Here is a 16,612-nt window from a genome sequence, read left to right as displayed (position 1 = left end):
TTTCACTCATATATATTTGGGCCACATGCTGGTGTGGCTGTCTTCTGACCCTCTCTAACGTTTTTTTGCTGCAAAGACTTTGATGACACTCAACGGACACGGGTATAATGTCTTAACCGTGTGCGACGCAAGTGTGTTGTGAATCACCACGACTACGCAAGCGCGAGCAAAGGTGGAGGTACTGGCTCAACCATGTGCGATGCAAGTACGCTATAAAATCACCACATGCGCAAGCTAAAGGCGGGTAGTTTATTTAGATTGAATTCCACGTCCGCGTCTAAAAATTAGGACGAACCGTGTGCGATAGACCAGCTAGCTAGAAATCTAAAAACAAACTACCCGTCTTGAGCGTTGCAAAAATCAGCGGTTTTGCCACTTTTCCTTATTATCATACACGCATATTCTTACTGGACCATGCACGATCTTAGGTACTCCCGCCCCGCATCAATTCCTTTACCCAAATTTTAGTAGCCGCCGTACTTGAACCGTTGCCCACACTCCTCTAGCACCGACCTTATAGTAAAAATGCAGTAGTTGAGGCATTTGAACCGTTGCCCTCCCTCGTCCACCACCATCTCCACCCACCATTACTAAAAATTTCAGTAGCCGCGGCGTATCCTCAAACACCACCACCCCTCCATAGTCCCCCACCTACCCCCGTCTCCCCCTCGAACCCTAGCTCGCCGCCGCCGCCGCCAACCCCTACTGGTTGCCCGTTCCTCCTAGGTTAGATAATAAAGTCCAGGTTACCCAACGATTCCCATACCGTCGTCCCACTCCCATGAGTCTTTAGATGAGGCTTGTGGTGTCCCTCCCCGCTAGATCCACACCCCCTGCTCCAGAATGTCGCAGCCTAAGCTCGACCACGTATCTAAGGGAGCCCGATGAGTGTTCGGCCAAGAAGAGGTTTATCATGGCCTCTCCGGTGGACGTTGGCGAGGTGGCCGCCGTTCGCCCCGACCTGCCGATCCCAGAGCAACACATCGGCGTGGAAGCCCGCGAAGACGTTGACTATGTTGCCATGCTGAAGGCTTCATGTCAGCGGACTAGCGTATTACTGTATCTTGGGAAAGTTGGCTACGACATCAAGCTCGTCAACAACGATGGCCTCACGCGGGCCATGTCACAGGTTAAGTGGTCCATCCCCAACCCCTCTGGTTCAACCACCATCGATCTCTTCGACGGCCTTGCCGCCGATCTCCTCCGCCACGCGATCAAGGATTTGTGATCCTTGTACGCCATCGAGCCCATTTTGTCATTTCGGAAGGACACATTCTACAACGGTGGCTTGGGATCCTCAATTGCCAAGTCAGATCTCATCGACCACGACCACGAGGAGGGCACCCACAAAGGTTCTTCCAAGGTGAAACAACCCATCTGTGACGTCAGAAAGCGCACCATGGGTTTGTGCTCTTCCAACAGGAAGGATCCCGTCCATGACATGTGAGGCAACGTCCTATCAGCAAATCTTACCTTTTTCTAGCTTGCCAACCCATACCCTTTATTGTAGTAGCATTTGCCTTGCAGTGTTTTAACTGTGCCGTGTTTAATTATTCAGTTATGCAAAAATGTATTATTCAATAGGGCTATGTGATGTTTAAGTATGAATTGTCCACTTTAGTTTCACGAATGGCTATATTTGGTTTTTTATAGTGAGTAGATGCCTTGTTCATATGTATTTGGTTGTTAGGTTGGTTGCAATGAGCATTTTTCCAGTTATTGAGTAGATGCCTTGTTTATATGTATTTGGTTCTTAGGTTGGTTGCAGTGAGCATTTGTCTAGTTATCAAGCAGATGCCTTGTTTATCTGTATTTGGTTGTTAGGTTGTTTGCAGTGAGGATTTGTCCAGTTTTCAAGTAGATGCCTTGTTTATCTGTATTTCCTTGTTAGGTTGGTTGTAGTGAGCATTTGTCTAGTTTTCAAGCATATGCCATGTTTATCTGTATTTGCTTGTTAGGTTGGTTGCAGCGAGACTCTGTCTAGTTTTCAATGGCTATATTTGGTTGTTATACTGATCATTTATGCCTTGTTTATTTCAGTCATTCACAATGTGATATTCATTATGTGCAAGTCGGAATTGTGCCGCTCGACTGCATCAATACCAGTTTGAACGGCTATATTTGGTTCTAGTTATGCCTGGTGTAGTTAACACATGCCCTTTATTTCAGTTTTACACATTTATCCAGTGTGATGTTTAAGCATTACCTACATTCTATTCATTTTCAACAATACCAGTTTGAATTGCAATATTTGATGGACGTTAAGCCTGTTGTCGGTAACATTGCCTTCCATTTATATCTGCTTTAACAGCATGCTGAAACTAACACATTCAAGCTATCATTTGGAGATGATGTTGTTTACCTTTGCTATATTTGTTTGATGTTAAGGTTGTTGTACTTATCATGCCTTTCCACTACTTATGCAGGACAACAACAGGAGTGGCCACCATTTTCTGCCGAGGTTAGTTTCATCCCTCGGCCTGTACTCCCCCCGTCGTTCCATAATGTAGTGCATATAGATCCAGGCCTAGACACTTGTTAGCTTCTAATATTGACTTGTTGCTTGTAGGTACATATGCCATTGGCAAGGATCCACGCATCGACCCTTTTTAGGTATGGGGCAATAAGATATTCATGAACAAGCATCAAGTTAGGAAAGTGATAAGGATTATTAGCAAAAAGATATGAATGGTGGCAAGCAAATTATTTGTTTATGGTCTATCCAACATAACAGTTAGTTTTAGGATGGTAACTACAAACTCTGCAACCTTCTCTTTTTACTACCCATAATGAGTTGTTAGACAATAATGTCTGAATTTTTTTTGTTTGCAGTGGATCCCAAAGCAGTTCACTCAAGATTACCTCGCAAAGTACATGATTGGTGGACACGCAATGAAGGTTAAACTATTTCATCCAGACTACAATGAGCAACGAGAAGTCCTAATGAAGACAGTGAAGGATGGACGGGAAGCCATCACAAGGGGTTTGTCTAGAGTCGTGCGCTCATTACGCATGGAGGAGGGCACAATATGGGCATTCCGCTTCACCTTCTCTAGCAACCAGAATGTCTTTCGCCTCTCTCTTACAGTCTTTAGTACAATTGTGGTTCATCATTCTTTACTTGGTGCTTCTGCAGTTCTTCAGTATATGTACCTGTGCATCGAATTATGCATTCGTGGTTGAACCTATATTTGTAATAAACATGGTTGGATGTGAAATAAGTGATTGCCTATTTTCAAATTCAAAACATGTGATTTTAAATTAGGGATTACACTCCACACGGTTTGCGAAAGCGAAACGTCTGCGATAGACGTGGAGATCAGACACGTCTCTAGGATCCACTACATGTGCAATCAATCTCTACTGCACACACGACCAGCCAAGAAAAAATGTGTGCGATTAACATCAACATCGCACAGAGTTCTTTCTTATTAAATGTTTGCCATAGTCACCTTATCACACATGCTTCGTGATTATGGATTATTTGTGAAGTTGTGCGCGTCGCAAACGTTTGGTCATAGAAGAACGCGTGGGATAGGTCGATCATCCGACGCGGGTACGACGGATGGATCGTGTGGGATGTATTCAAGCTTCGCATATAGTTTTATAGCGACAACTGTGTGTGCTCTTACATCGAATCGCATACAGTCGAGGAAAAGTAAATGTTTGTGATTGTCTGCTTCTATAATCCTGAATTGTTTGTGATGGGTCATGCATCGTAAATGTAGCACCACAGAATACCGACTGCGATGGCAATCCGAGCATAAACGAGTTGCAAGGATGGAGCATTTCGGATATTCAAGATATTAGAAATAGTTCAGTAGGGACAACTGTATGCATCAAGGCTCCCTATCCCCGATGGTTTCTGGTTTGTGTGGGAAGGACCCCCCTATCGCAGTCACTCACTTAGCGATGGTTCGAAATGCCATTGCGGAAATGGGTTAAAAACCGTTTGTATAGCACCTCGCTGTACCAGTGTAGCTAGGAGGCCAGATAGTTCGGCACATGTATGATCTAGGTCGAGAGCACCTGGGCAGTCTCTCCTCTGTGTGGACCTTCTCACATCCAAACATTAGCCGCCTGGATTGTCCAACCCCCCGTCAGCTCCAGCAACCAGACACGCCTGCATCTTGTATGGTCCCTGGCGCTCTTCATTGGCACTAGGGGTCAAATCGTCCATCCATAATGGACCCGGATTGTCTGACTATGCCAGCCACCCAACACCCACACCGGCCCAAAGTTGAGTCCGCTCTGGGGGGCAGGACTGTCTGGGCTGAATGGAGTCGGACTCTCTGGCTAGCTGCGTACGGATAGTCAACAGACCCCTGACCATGTATCTCTTTGTCCCACGAATCCGCTTTGTTACTAGACTAAACCGTACACCTCCTTAGACCAAGGGTTAGCAAATCATAAACTAAGAACTTGAGAGAGATTTTGCAATCACAAGTGCTCCCTGGGTGATTTTGGTAATTAATGCCAACATATCTCTTGTTGGACTAATGCTTTTATCTAGTGTATTTCAGACAAGTTCAACAATGGTGTGGAAAGGACAAGAGGACGTGGAGCCCCTTCAAGGTGCTAAGGACCTACATTGGCTAAATCTCAAGATTCTTCATCCTTATTTTAGTGATCCAAGATCACAATGAGTCCATAGGAAAGCCAATACTTTTAAAATGGGATGAGGTGTTTCTTAATGGCTTGCTTGCTCAAATGCTTAGTGATATTGCTGCAAAACCCTCAACCACTTTCTCCATCCAAATATGTCAAAACCCTAAACTCCAACTCCGCCCCACTGATTCTTTCTATTCGGCGCCACCGAGTTCATGTGACATAGCCATTGCCAGAAACCCTAGCAATTCGGTTTCACCGATACGGGTCTCGGTCTCACCGAGATGGCCTTGCCAACACTCTGTGACTCGTTGCATTTATTTCGGTCTCACCAAGTTATGCAATCGGTCTCATCGAGTTAGCTTGACATTCTCTCTGTTGCTTATTGCTTCACTTCGGTCCCACCTAGTTGATGCAATCGGTGCCACCGAGATGATGTTTGCCCTAAAGCCCTAGCACATCGGTCCCAACTGAGTTGTTCCAGTCGGTCCCACCGAGATTCCTAACGTTCACATTTTGAACTAATTGGTGTTGGAAATATGCCCTAGAGGCAATAATAAAAGTATTATTATTATATTTCCTTGTTCATGATAATTGTCTTTTATTCATGCTATAATTGTATTATCCGGAAATCGTAATACATCTGTGAATACATAGACCATAATACGTCCCCGGTAAGCCTCTAGTTGACTAGCTCGTTGGTCAACAGATAGTCATGGTTTCCTGACTATGGACATTAGATGTCGTTGACAACGGGATCACATCATTAGGAGAATGATGTGATGGACAAGACCCATTCCTAAGCATAGCACAAGATCGTGTAGTTCGTTTTGCTAGAGCTTTTCCAATGTCAAGTATCTCTTCCTTAGACCATAAGATCGTGTAATTCCCGGATACCGTAGGAGTGCTTTGGGTGTACCAAACGTCACAACGTAACTGGGTGACTATAAAGGTGCACTACAGGTATCTCCAAAAGTGTTTGTTGGGTTGACATGGATCGAGACTGGGATTTGTCACTCCGTATGACGGAGAGGTATCACTGGGCCCACTCGGTAGTGCATCATCATAATGAGCTCAAAGTGACCAAGTGTCTGGTCACGGGATCATGCATTACGGTACGAGTAAAGTGACTTGCCGGTAACGAGACTGAACGAGGTATTGGGATACCGACGATCGAGTCTCGGGCAAGTAACATACCGTCTGACAAAGGGAATAGTATACGGGGTTGCTTGAACCCTCGACATCGTGGTTCATCTGATGAGATCATCGAGGAGTATGTGGGAGCCAACATGGGTATCCAGATCCCGCTGTTGGTTATTGACCGGAGAGCCGTCTCGGTCATGTCTGCATGTCTCCCGAACCCGTAGGGTCTACACACTTAAGGTTCGGTGATGCTAGGGTTGTATGAATATGAGTATGCAGCAAACCGAATGTTGTTCGGAGTCCCGGATGAGATCCCGGACGTCGCAAGGAGTTCCGGAATGGTCCGGAGGTAAAGAAAACTATATAGGAAGTGCTGTTTTGGCCATCGGGAAAGTTTCGGGGTCACCCGGTATTGTACCGGGACCACCGGAAGGGTCCCGAGGGTTCATCGGGTAGGGCCACCTATCCCGGAGGGCCCCGTGGGCTGAAGTGGGAGGGGAACCAGCCCTTAGTGGGTTGGTGCGCCCCCCCTTGGGCCCCCCTGTGCATAGGGTTGGAAACCCTAGGTGGGGGGGGGGGCACTCCACCCCCCTTGGCCGCCGCCCCCCCTTGGGAGATTGATCTCCCAGGGCCGGCGCCCCCCCTGGGGGCCTATATAAAGGAGGGCAGGGGGGAGGGCAGCCGCACCCAAGTATTGGCGCCTCCCTCCCCCTGCTACGCCTCGTCCTCCTCCCGCAGCAGCTTGGCGAAGCCCTGCCGGAGTTCTGCTGCATCCACCACCACGCCGTCGTGCTGCTGGATCATCATCAACCTCTCCTTCCCCCTTGCTGGATCAAGACAGAGGAGACGTCACGCTGACCGTACGTGTGTTGAACGCGGAGGTGCCGTCCGTTCGGCGCTAGGATCTCCGGTGATAGGATCACGACGAGAACGACTACTTCAACCCCGTTCTTTTGAACGCTTCCGCTCGCGATCTACAAAGTGGTATGTAGATGCATATCCCTTTCACTCGTTGCTTAGATGAACTCATAGATGGATCTTGGTGAAACCGTAGGAAATTTTTTATTTTCTGCAACGTTCCCCAACAGTGGCATCATGAGCTAGGTCTATGCGTAGTTCTCTATTGCACGAGTAGAACACAATTTTGTTGTGGGCGTAGATCTTGTCAACTTGCTTGCCGCTACTAGTCTTTTCTTGCTTCAGCGGTATTGTGGGATGAAGCGGCCCGGACCGACCTTACACGTACGCTTACGTGAGACAGGTTCCACCGACTGACATGCACTAGTTGCATAAGGTGGCTAGCGGGTGTCTGTCTCTCCTACTTTAGTTGGAGCGGATTAGATGAAAAGGGTCCTTATGAAGGGTAAATAGAAGTTGACAAAATCACGTTGTGGTTATTCGTAGGTAAGAAAACGTTCTTGCTAGAACCCAATTGCAGCCACGTCAAAGATGCAACAATAATTAGAGGACGTCTAACTTGCTTTTGCAGCAATTGTCATGTGATGTGATATGGCCATAAGTTGTGATGAATGATGAATGATATATTGTGATGTATGAGATCATGTTCTTGTAATAGGAATCACGACTTGCATGTCGATGTATGACAACCGGCAGGAGCCATAGGAGTTGTCTTTATTTTTGTATGACCTGCGTGTCATTGAAGAACGCCATGTAAATTACTTTACTTTATTGCTAAACGCGTTAGCCATAGAAGTAGAAGTAGTCGTTGGCGTGACAACTTCATGAAGACACAATGATGGAGATCATGGTGTCATGCCGGTGACGAAGATGATCATGGAGCCCCGAAGATGGAGATCGAAGGAGCTATATGATATTGGCCATATCATGTCACTACTTATATAATTGCATGTGATGTTTATTATGTTTATGCATCTTGTTTACTTAGAACGGCGGTAGTAAATAAGATGATCACTTATAATAATTTCAAGAAAGTGTTCCCCCTAACTGTGCACCGTTGCTAAAGTTCGTCGTTTCGAAGCACCATGTGATGATCGGGTGTGATAGATCCTTACGTTCACATACAACGGGTGTAAGACAGATTTACACATGCAGAACACTTAGGGTTAACTTGACGAGCCTAGCATGTACAGACATGGCCTCGGAACACAGAGACCGAAAGGTCGAACATGAGTCGTATGGAAGATACGATCAACATGGAGATGTTCACCGATGATGACTAGTCCGTCTCACGTGATGATCGGACAAGGCCTAGTCGACTCGGATCGTGTAACACTTAGATGACTAGAGGGATGTCTAATCTGAGTGGGAGTTCATTAAATAATTTGATTAGATGAACTTAATTATCATGAACTTAGTCTAAAACTTTTGCAAAATATGTCTTGTAGATCAAATGGCCAACGCTCATGTCAACATGAACTTCAACGCGTTCCTAGAGAAAACCAAGCTGAAAGATGATGGCAGCAACTATTCGGACTGGGTCCGGAACCTGAGGATCATCCTCATAGCAGCCAAGAAAGATTATGTCCTAGATGCACCGCTAGGTGAAGCACCCATCCCAGAGAACCAAGACGTTATGAACACTTGGCAATCACGTGCTGATGATTACTCCCTCGTTCAGTGCGGCATGCTTTACAGCTTAGAACCGGGGCTCCAAAAGCGTTTTGAGAAGCACGGAGCATATGAGATGTTCGAGGAGCTGAAAATGGTTTTCCAAGCTCATGCCCGGGTCGAGAGATATGAAGTCTCCGACAAGTTCTATAGTTGTAAGATGGAGGAAAACAGTTCTGTCAGTGAGCACATACTCAAAATGTCTGGGTTGCACAACCGCCTGTCCCAGCTGGAGATCAACCTCCCGGACGAGGCGGTCATTGACAGAATCCTTCAGTCGCTCCCACCGAGCTACAAGAGCTTTGTGTTGAACTACAATATGCAGGGGATGGTGAAGACCATTCCTGAAGTATTCTCAATGCTGAAGTCAGCAGAGGTTGAAATCAAGAAAGAACATCAAGTGTTGATGGTCAATAAGACCACTAAGTTCAAGAAGGGCAAGGGTAAGAAGAACTTCAAGAAGGACGGCAAAGATGTTGCCGCGCCCGGTAAGCCAGTTGCCGGGAAGAAGTCAAAGAATGGACCCAAGCCTGAGACTGAGTGCTTTTATTGCAAGGGGAAGGGTCACTGGAAGCGGAACTGCCCCAAATACTTAGCGGACAAGAAGGCCGGCAACACTAAAGGTATATTTGATATACATGTAATTGATGTGTACCTTACCAGTACTCGTAGTAACTCCTGGGTATTTGATACCGGTGCCATTGCTCACATTTGTAACTCACAGCAGGAGCTGCGGAATAAGCGGAGACTGGCGAAGGACGAGGTGACGATGCGCGTCGGGAATGGTTCCAAGGTCGATGTGATCGCCGTCGGCACGCTACCTCTACATTTACCCACGGGATTAGTTATGAACCTCAATAATTGTTATTTAGTGCCAAGTTTGAGCATGAACATTGTATCTGGATCTCGTTTGATACGAGATGGCTACTCATTTAAATCCAAGAATAATGGTTGTTCTATTTATATGAGAGATATGTTTTATGGTCATGCCCCGATGGTCAATGGTTTATTCTTAATGAATCTCGAACGTAATGTTACACATATTCATAGCGTGAATACCAAAAGATGTAAAGTTGATAACGATAGTCCCACATACTTGTGGCACTGCCGCCTTGGTCACATTGGTGTCAAGCGCATGAAGAAGCTCCATGCTGATGGACTTTTAGAGTCTCTCGATTATGAATCATTTGACACATGCGAACCATGCCTCATGGGCAAAATGACCAAGACTCCGTTCTCCGGAACAATGGAGCGAGCAACCAACTTGTTGGAAATCATACATACCGATGTGTGCGGTCCAATGAGCGTTGAGGCTCGCGGAGGATATCGTTATGTTCTCACTCTCACTGATGACTTGAGTAGATATGGGTATGTCTACTTGATGAAACACAAGTCTGAGACCTTTGAAAAGTTCAAGGAATTTCAGAATGAAGTAGAGAATCAACGTGACCGAAAGATAAAATTCTTACGATCGGATCGTGGAGGAGAATATTTAAGTCACGAATTTGGTACACACTTAAGAAAATGTGGAATCGTTTCACAACTCACGCCGCCTGGAACACCTCAGCGTAACGGTGTGTCCGAACGTCGTAATCGCACTCTATTGGATATGGTGCGATCTATGATGTCTCTTACCGATTTACCGCTATCATTTTGGGGATACGCTCTAGAGACAGCTACATTCACTTTAAATAGGGCACCGTCTAAATCCGTTGAGACGACACCGTATGAATTATGGTTTGGGAAGAAACCTAAGCTGTCGTTTCTAAAAGTTTGGGGATGCGATGCTTATGTCAAGAAACTTCAACCTGAAAAGCTCGAACCCAAGTCGGAAAAATGCGTCTTCATAGGATACCCTAAGGAAACCATTGGGTATACCTTCTACTTAAGATCCGAGGGCAAGATCTTTGTTGCCAAGAACGGATCCTTTCTGGAAAAAGAGTTTCTCTCGAAAGGAGTAAGTGGGAGGAAAGTAGAACTCGATGAAGTACTACCTCTTGAACCGGAAAGTAGTGCAGCTCAGGAAAATGTTCCTGTGGTGCCTACACCGACTGGAGAGGAAATTAATGATGATGATCAAGGTACTTCTGATCAAGTTGCTACTGAACTTCGTAGGTCCACAAGGACACGTTCCACACCAGAGTGGTATGGCAACCCTGTCCTGGAAATCATGTTGTTAGACAACGGTGAACCTTCGAACTATGAAGAAGCGATGGCGGGCCCAGATTCCAACAAATGGCTTGAAGCCATGCAATCCGAGATAGAATCCATGTATGAAAACAAAGTATGGACTTTGACTGACTTGCCCGATGATCGGCGAGCGATAGAAAACAAATGGATCTTTAAGAAGAAGACGGACGCGGATGGTAATGTAACCATCTATAAAGCTCGACTTGTCGCTAAGGGTTATCGGCAAGTTCAAGGGATTGACTACGATGAGACTTTCTCTCCAGTAGCGAAGCTTAAGTCCGTCCGAATCATGTTAGCAATTGCCGCATACTATGATTATGAGATATGGCAGATGGACGTCAAAACGGCATTCCTTAACGGGCATCTTAAGGAAGAACTGTATATGATGCAGCCGGAAGGTTTTGTCGATCCTAAGAATGCTAACAAAGTATGCAAGCTCCAGCGATCCATTTATGGGCTGGTGCAAGCATCTCGGAGTTGGAACATTCGCTTTGATGAGATGATCAAAGCGTTTGGGTTTATGCAGACTTATGGAGAAGCCTGCGTTTACAAGAAAGTGAGTGGGAGCTCTGTAGCATTTCTCATATTATATGTAGATGACATACTTTTGATGGGAAATGATATAGAATTCTTGGACAGCATTAAGGCCTACTTGAATAAGTGTTTTTCAATGAAGGACCTTGGAGAAGCTGCTTACATATTAGGCATCAAGATCTATAGGGATAGATCGAGACGCCTCATAGGTCTTTCACAAAGCACATACCTTGATAAGATTTTGAAGAAGTTCAAAATGGATCAGTCCAAGAAAGGGTTCTTGCCTGTACTGCAAGGTGTGAGATTGAGCTCGGCTCAATGCCCGACCACGGCAAAAGATAAAGAAGAGATGAGCGTCATCCCCTATGCCTCAGCCATAGGATCTATTATGTATGCCATGCTGTGTACCAGACCTGATGTAAACCTTGCCGTAAGTTTGGTAGGAAGGTACCAAAGTAATCCCGGCAAGGAACACTGGACAGCGGTCAAGAATATCCTGAAGTACCTGAAAAGGACAAAGGACATGTTTCTCGTTTATGGAGGTGACGAAGAGCTCGTCGTAAAGGGTTACGTCGACGCTAGCTTCGACACAGATCTGGATGACTCTAAGTCACAAACCGGATACGTGTATATGTTGAATGGTGGAGCAGTAAGCTGGTGCAGCTGCAAGCAGAGCGTCGTGGCGGGATCTACATGTGAAGCGGAGTACATGGCAGCCTCGGAGGCAGCGCATGAAGCAATTTGGGTGAAGGAGTTCATCACCGACCTAGGAGTCATACCCAATGCGTCGGGGCCGATCAAACTCTTCTGTGACAACACTGGAGCTATTGCCCTTGCCAAGGAGCCCAGGTTTCACAAGAAGACCAGGCACATCAAGCGTCGCTTCAACTCCATCCGTGAAAATGTTCAAGATGGAGACATAGATATTTGCAAAGTACATACGGATCTGAATGTCGCAGATCCGTTGACTAAACCTCTCTCGCGAGCAAAACATGATCAACACCAGAACTCTATGGGTGTTCGATTCATCACAATGTAACTAGATTATTGACTCTAGTGCAAGTGGGAGACTGTTGGAAATATGCCCTAGAGGCAATAATAAAAGGATTATTATTATATTTCCTTGTTCATGATAATTGTCTTTTATTCATGCTATAATTGTATTATCCGGAAATCGTAATACACGTGTGAATACATAGACCACAATACGTCCCTAGTAAGCCTCTAGTTGACTAGCTCGTTGGTCAACAGATAGTCATGGTTTCTGACTATGGACATTAGATGTCGTTGACAACGGGATCACATCATTAGGAGAATGATGTGATGGACAAGACCCATTCCTAAGCATAGCACAAGATCGTGTAGTTCATTTTGCTAGAGCTTTTCCAATGTCAAGTATCTCTTCCTAAGACCATGAGATCGTGTAACTCCCGGATACCGTAGGAGTGCTTTGGGTGTACCAAACGTCACAACGTAACCGGGTGACTATAAAGGTGCACTACAGGTATCTCCGAAAGTGTCTGTTGGGTTGACACAGATCGAGACTGGGATTTGTCACTCCGTATGACGAAGAGGTATCACTGGGCCCACTCGGTAGTGCATCATCATAATGAGCTCAAAGTGACCAAGTGTCTGGTCACGGGATCATGCATTACGGTACGAGTAAAGTGACTTGCCGGTAACGAGACTGAACGAGGTATTGGGATACCGACGATCGAGTCTCGGGCAAGTAACATACCGTCTGACAAAGGGAATAGTATACGGGTTGCTTGAACCCTCGACATCGTGGTTCATCCGATGAGATCATCGAGGAGTATGTGGGAGCCAACATGGGTATCCAGATCCTGCTGTTGGTTATTGACCGGAGAGCCGTCTCGGTCATGTCTGCATGTCTCCCGAACCCGTAGGGTCTACACACTTAAGGTTCGGTGACGCTAGGGTTGTATGAATATGAGTATGCAGCAAACCGAATGTTGTTTGGAGTCTCGGATGAGATCTCGGACGTCGCGAGGAGTTCTGGAATGGTCCGGAGGTAAAGAAAACTATATAGGAAGTGCTGTTTCGGCCATCGGGAAAGTTTCGGGGTCACCCGGTATTGTACCGAGACCACCGAAAGGGTCCCGAGGGTCCACCGGGTGGGGCCACCTATCCCGGAGGGCCCCGTGGGCTGAAGTGGGAGGGGAACCAGCCCCTAGTGGGCTGGTGCGCCCCCCCTTGGGCCCCCCCTGCGCCTAGGGTTGGAAACCCTAGGTGAGGGGGGGGGTGCACCACTTGCCTTGGGGGGCACTCCACCCCCCTTGGCCGCCGCCCCCCCCTTGGGAGATTGATCTCCCAGGGCCGACGCCCCCCCTGGGGGCCTATATAAAGGAGGGCAGGGGGGAGGGCAGCCGCACCCAAGTCTTGGCGCTCCCTCCCCCTGCTACACCTCGTCCTCCTCCCGCAGCAGCTTGACGAAACCCTGCCGGAGTTCTGCTGCATCCACCACCACGCCGTCGTGCTGCTGGATCATCATCAACCTCTTCTCCCCCCTTGCTAGATCAAGACGGAGGAGACGTCACGCTGACCGTACGTGTGTTGAACGCGGAGGTGCCGTCCGTTCGGCGCTAGGATCTCTGGTGATAGGATCACGACGAGAACGACTACTTCAACCCCGTTCTTTTGAACGCTTCCGCTCGCGATCTACAAAGTGGTATGTAGATGCATCTCCCCTTTCACTCGTTGCTTAGATGAACTCATAGATGGATCTTGGTGAAACCGTAGAATTTTTTTTATTTTCTGCAACGTTCCCCAACAATTGGTCCCACCGAGTTTAACTATTCAGTCTCACCGAGATGGGTAAAATGTGTGTAACGGTTGGATTTTGTGTGGAGGCTATATATACTCTTCCACCCCCTTCTCCATTCGCGAGAGAGCCATCAGAACGTGCCTACACTTCAACCATACATTTTCCGAGAGAGAAACACCTACTCACGTGTTGAGATCAAGATATTCCAATCCTACCACAAGAATCTTGATTTCTAGCCTTCCCCAAGTTGCTTTCCACTCAAATCATCTTTCCACCATATCCAAGTCTGTGTGAGAGAGAGTTGAGTGTTGGGGAGACTATCATTTGAAGCACAAGAGCAAGGAGTTCATCATCAACACACCATCTATTACCTTTTGGAGAGTGGTGTCTCCTAGATTGGTTAGGTGTCGCTTGGGAGCCTCTGTCAAGTTGTGGAGTTGAACCAAGAAGTTTGTAAGGGCAAGGAGATCGCCTACTTCGTGAAGAACTACCTGAGTGAGGCATGTCCTTTGTGGGCGATGGCCATAGTGGGATAGACAAGGTTGCTTCTTCATGGACCCTTCATGGGCGGAGCCCTCCGTGGACTCGCGCAAACATTACCCTTCGTGGGTCGAACTCTCCATGAACGTGGATGTACGATATCACCGCCTATCAGAACCACACAAAAAATCTCCGTGTCTTCATTGCTTTTGCACACTCCAAACCCATCCCTTTACTTTCTTGCAATTAGCATGCTTTACTCTTTCCGCTGCATATACTCTTGTCACGCTTGCTAGAAATGTATTACGAGTGCCTAAACTTGTGCTAAATCTCAACCTTAACTTGAAGAAACTAAAAACAACCACTTTTGCTTGTTCAGGGTCTAATCACCCCCCTCTAGACCCCTCTTCTCGATCCTTTCAGATTTGCTCAATTTAAACCTTCTACATGGAGAAGAGTCCCTCCGAATTTCAAGCCCTCCTCTCTTCGGATCGGGGAAGAACTATCTCTCAAGATCTTCATCTCCCGCAAGGATTCGAGGATGAATTATCCTTGTGTTATTGCTTTCCTTTACTTGTTTGTTGGATATAGAGGTTCCACTTCTATTAACTTGTGACTTAAGTAAGTTTAGGCGGTGAATTCTTTGTAGGGGAACGTGATATGCAACAAAAAAATAACTACACGCGAACATGCCCAGAATCACCATAGTGGTAAAGATAATGATCATCGCACTAATAGTCCACACAATGGAAGAAGTAGATGTTGATGAAGCAGGACGATTCCCGCGGCTAGCATATACCTACAAGTTGTGAGAATTTTTCTGGGATGATCTACGATCTAGTGTCGAAGTATACGACACCTTTGAGGTATTTTTAAAGTTCGTTGGAAGTATAAAGCATCTTAAACAAAATAAAAAATACATCAACATTCTGAGGGCACTGAACAACTACTACCATCGCCAGAACGAGCCTCCGACGCACTATTGTCGGCGCTCCCCTATCGGAGCCGGTTTGACCTTGTCGATGATAGCTGGGAAGTCTTTGTGCACGTGTCTATAAGGACCATTGCCCTGGAGCTGCAATCGTCGTCGTTGAACCCTTGAATAGATCTGAAGCACCTGACATCAAATCTCGCCACATGAGGATAAACCCTAACGTCACCGCCCCAAGAAGGCGACAGGAATCTGCGACGAAGCTTCGTGGAGTACGTCAGATGGACGAACTCGAGGAGTATTGAAGCGCGAAAGACATACACAAAGAAGAAGCGCCGCACATTCGAGGACTAAAAAACCTAACCTAAACTACTAATCAGAGTGAAGGCACTGGGATTCTTCACCCCGCCACCGGCCGCTAGAGTGGCAAGAAGAGGGGAAGCGAATCCACAGGCTCACTAGCAAAGCTTGGAGGGGAGAGTTTGCCCTAGTCGTCAAGGGACAGGGAAGGAAAACCTAATACCATTATTTTGAACTTCTTTTTTTTCATGGTAATACGTGTCACATTTATATCATAAAGATTATAGTACAAGTCACATAAAAACCGACATGACAAAGCTGAGAAGACAACAAAACGCTAACCTTTGCACACATGACCACCAGCCAAGAAGTAAAATTGCAATCAAGCCGAAGAATCCTCTGAACTTGACACCAATGCCCGTCACTTCTCCGGCACCCCCACCACAACCACAAAGAAAAAAAAATGAATCACCTCCTCACCCGAGCTTGACGCGACTCCATAGCTGATATGCAGCTTTGCCGACCTCCAAGGTGGCTTACCAAAGGCGAAGCCATTGCCATTGAACGAACCAAGCCGAGGCAACACCCAGACACGCCAGTGAACTCCAGATCCGACACCTCATCACGACTAAGACGCCAGAGGAAACCATACTTGCCAGCTAGCAACCACGAACCCAGTACATGTTTCGTCTTCCAGATGTCGTCAATGTAGACCATAACATGCATCCGCTCCTGGACTACCTCCCAAGCTCCGCGCCGACGTTGGAGCAGATGTTGTCGCAACGGCGGAGACCGAGGATGCAAGTCCACCACAAGGACGTTGCCACCGCCACAACATCCCCACTTGAACAAACTAATTCCCAAATCCATCACCGGCCATAGAGACGATTGCCCCATCGCGGAAGAATCTAAAACTTCTTTATTCAGCATCACTGTCGCCGCTGCCAAAGCCAAGACGTAGAATGACCCCAAATCCTAAGTTACTAGGGCCCTAACCTAAAGTTAAAACGACCGCACGCGCGGGATTCGACGATCCCCCTGACCACTGACGA

This window comes from Triticum aestivum, chromosome 4B (assembly GCF_018294505.1).
Source record: "Triticum aestivum cultivar Chinese Spring chromosome 4B, IWGSC CS RefSeq v2.1, whole genome shotgun sequence".
Lineage (NCBI taxonomy): Eukaryota > Viridiplantae > Streptophyta > Magnoliopsida > Poales > Poaceae > Triticum > Triticum aestivum.
This window is presented reverse-complemented; position numbering follows the sequence as displayed.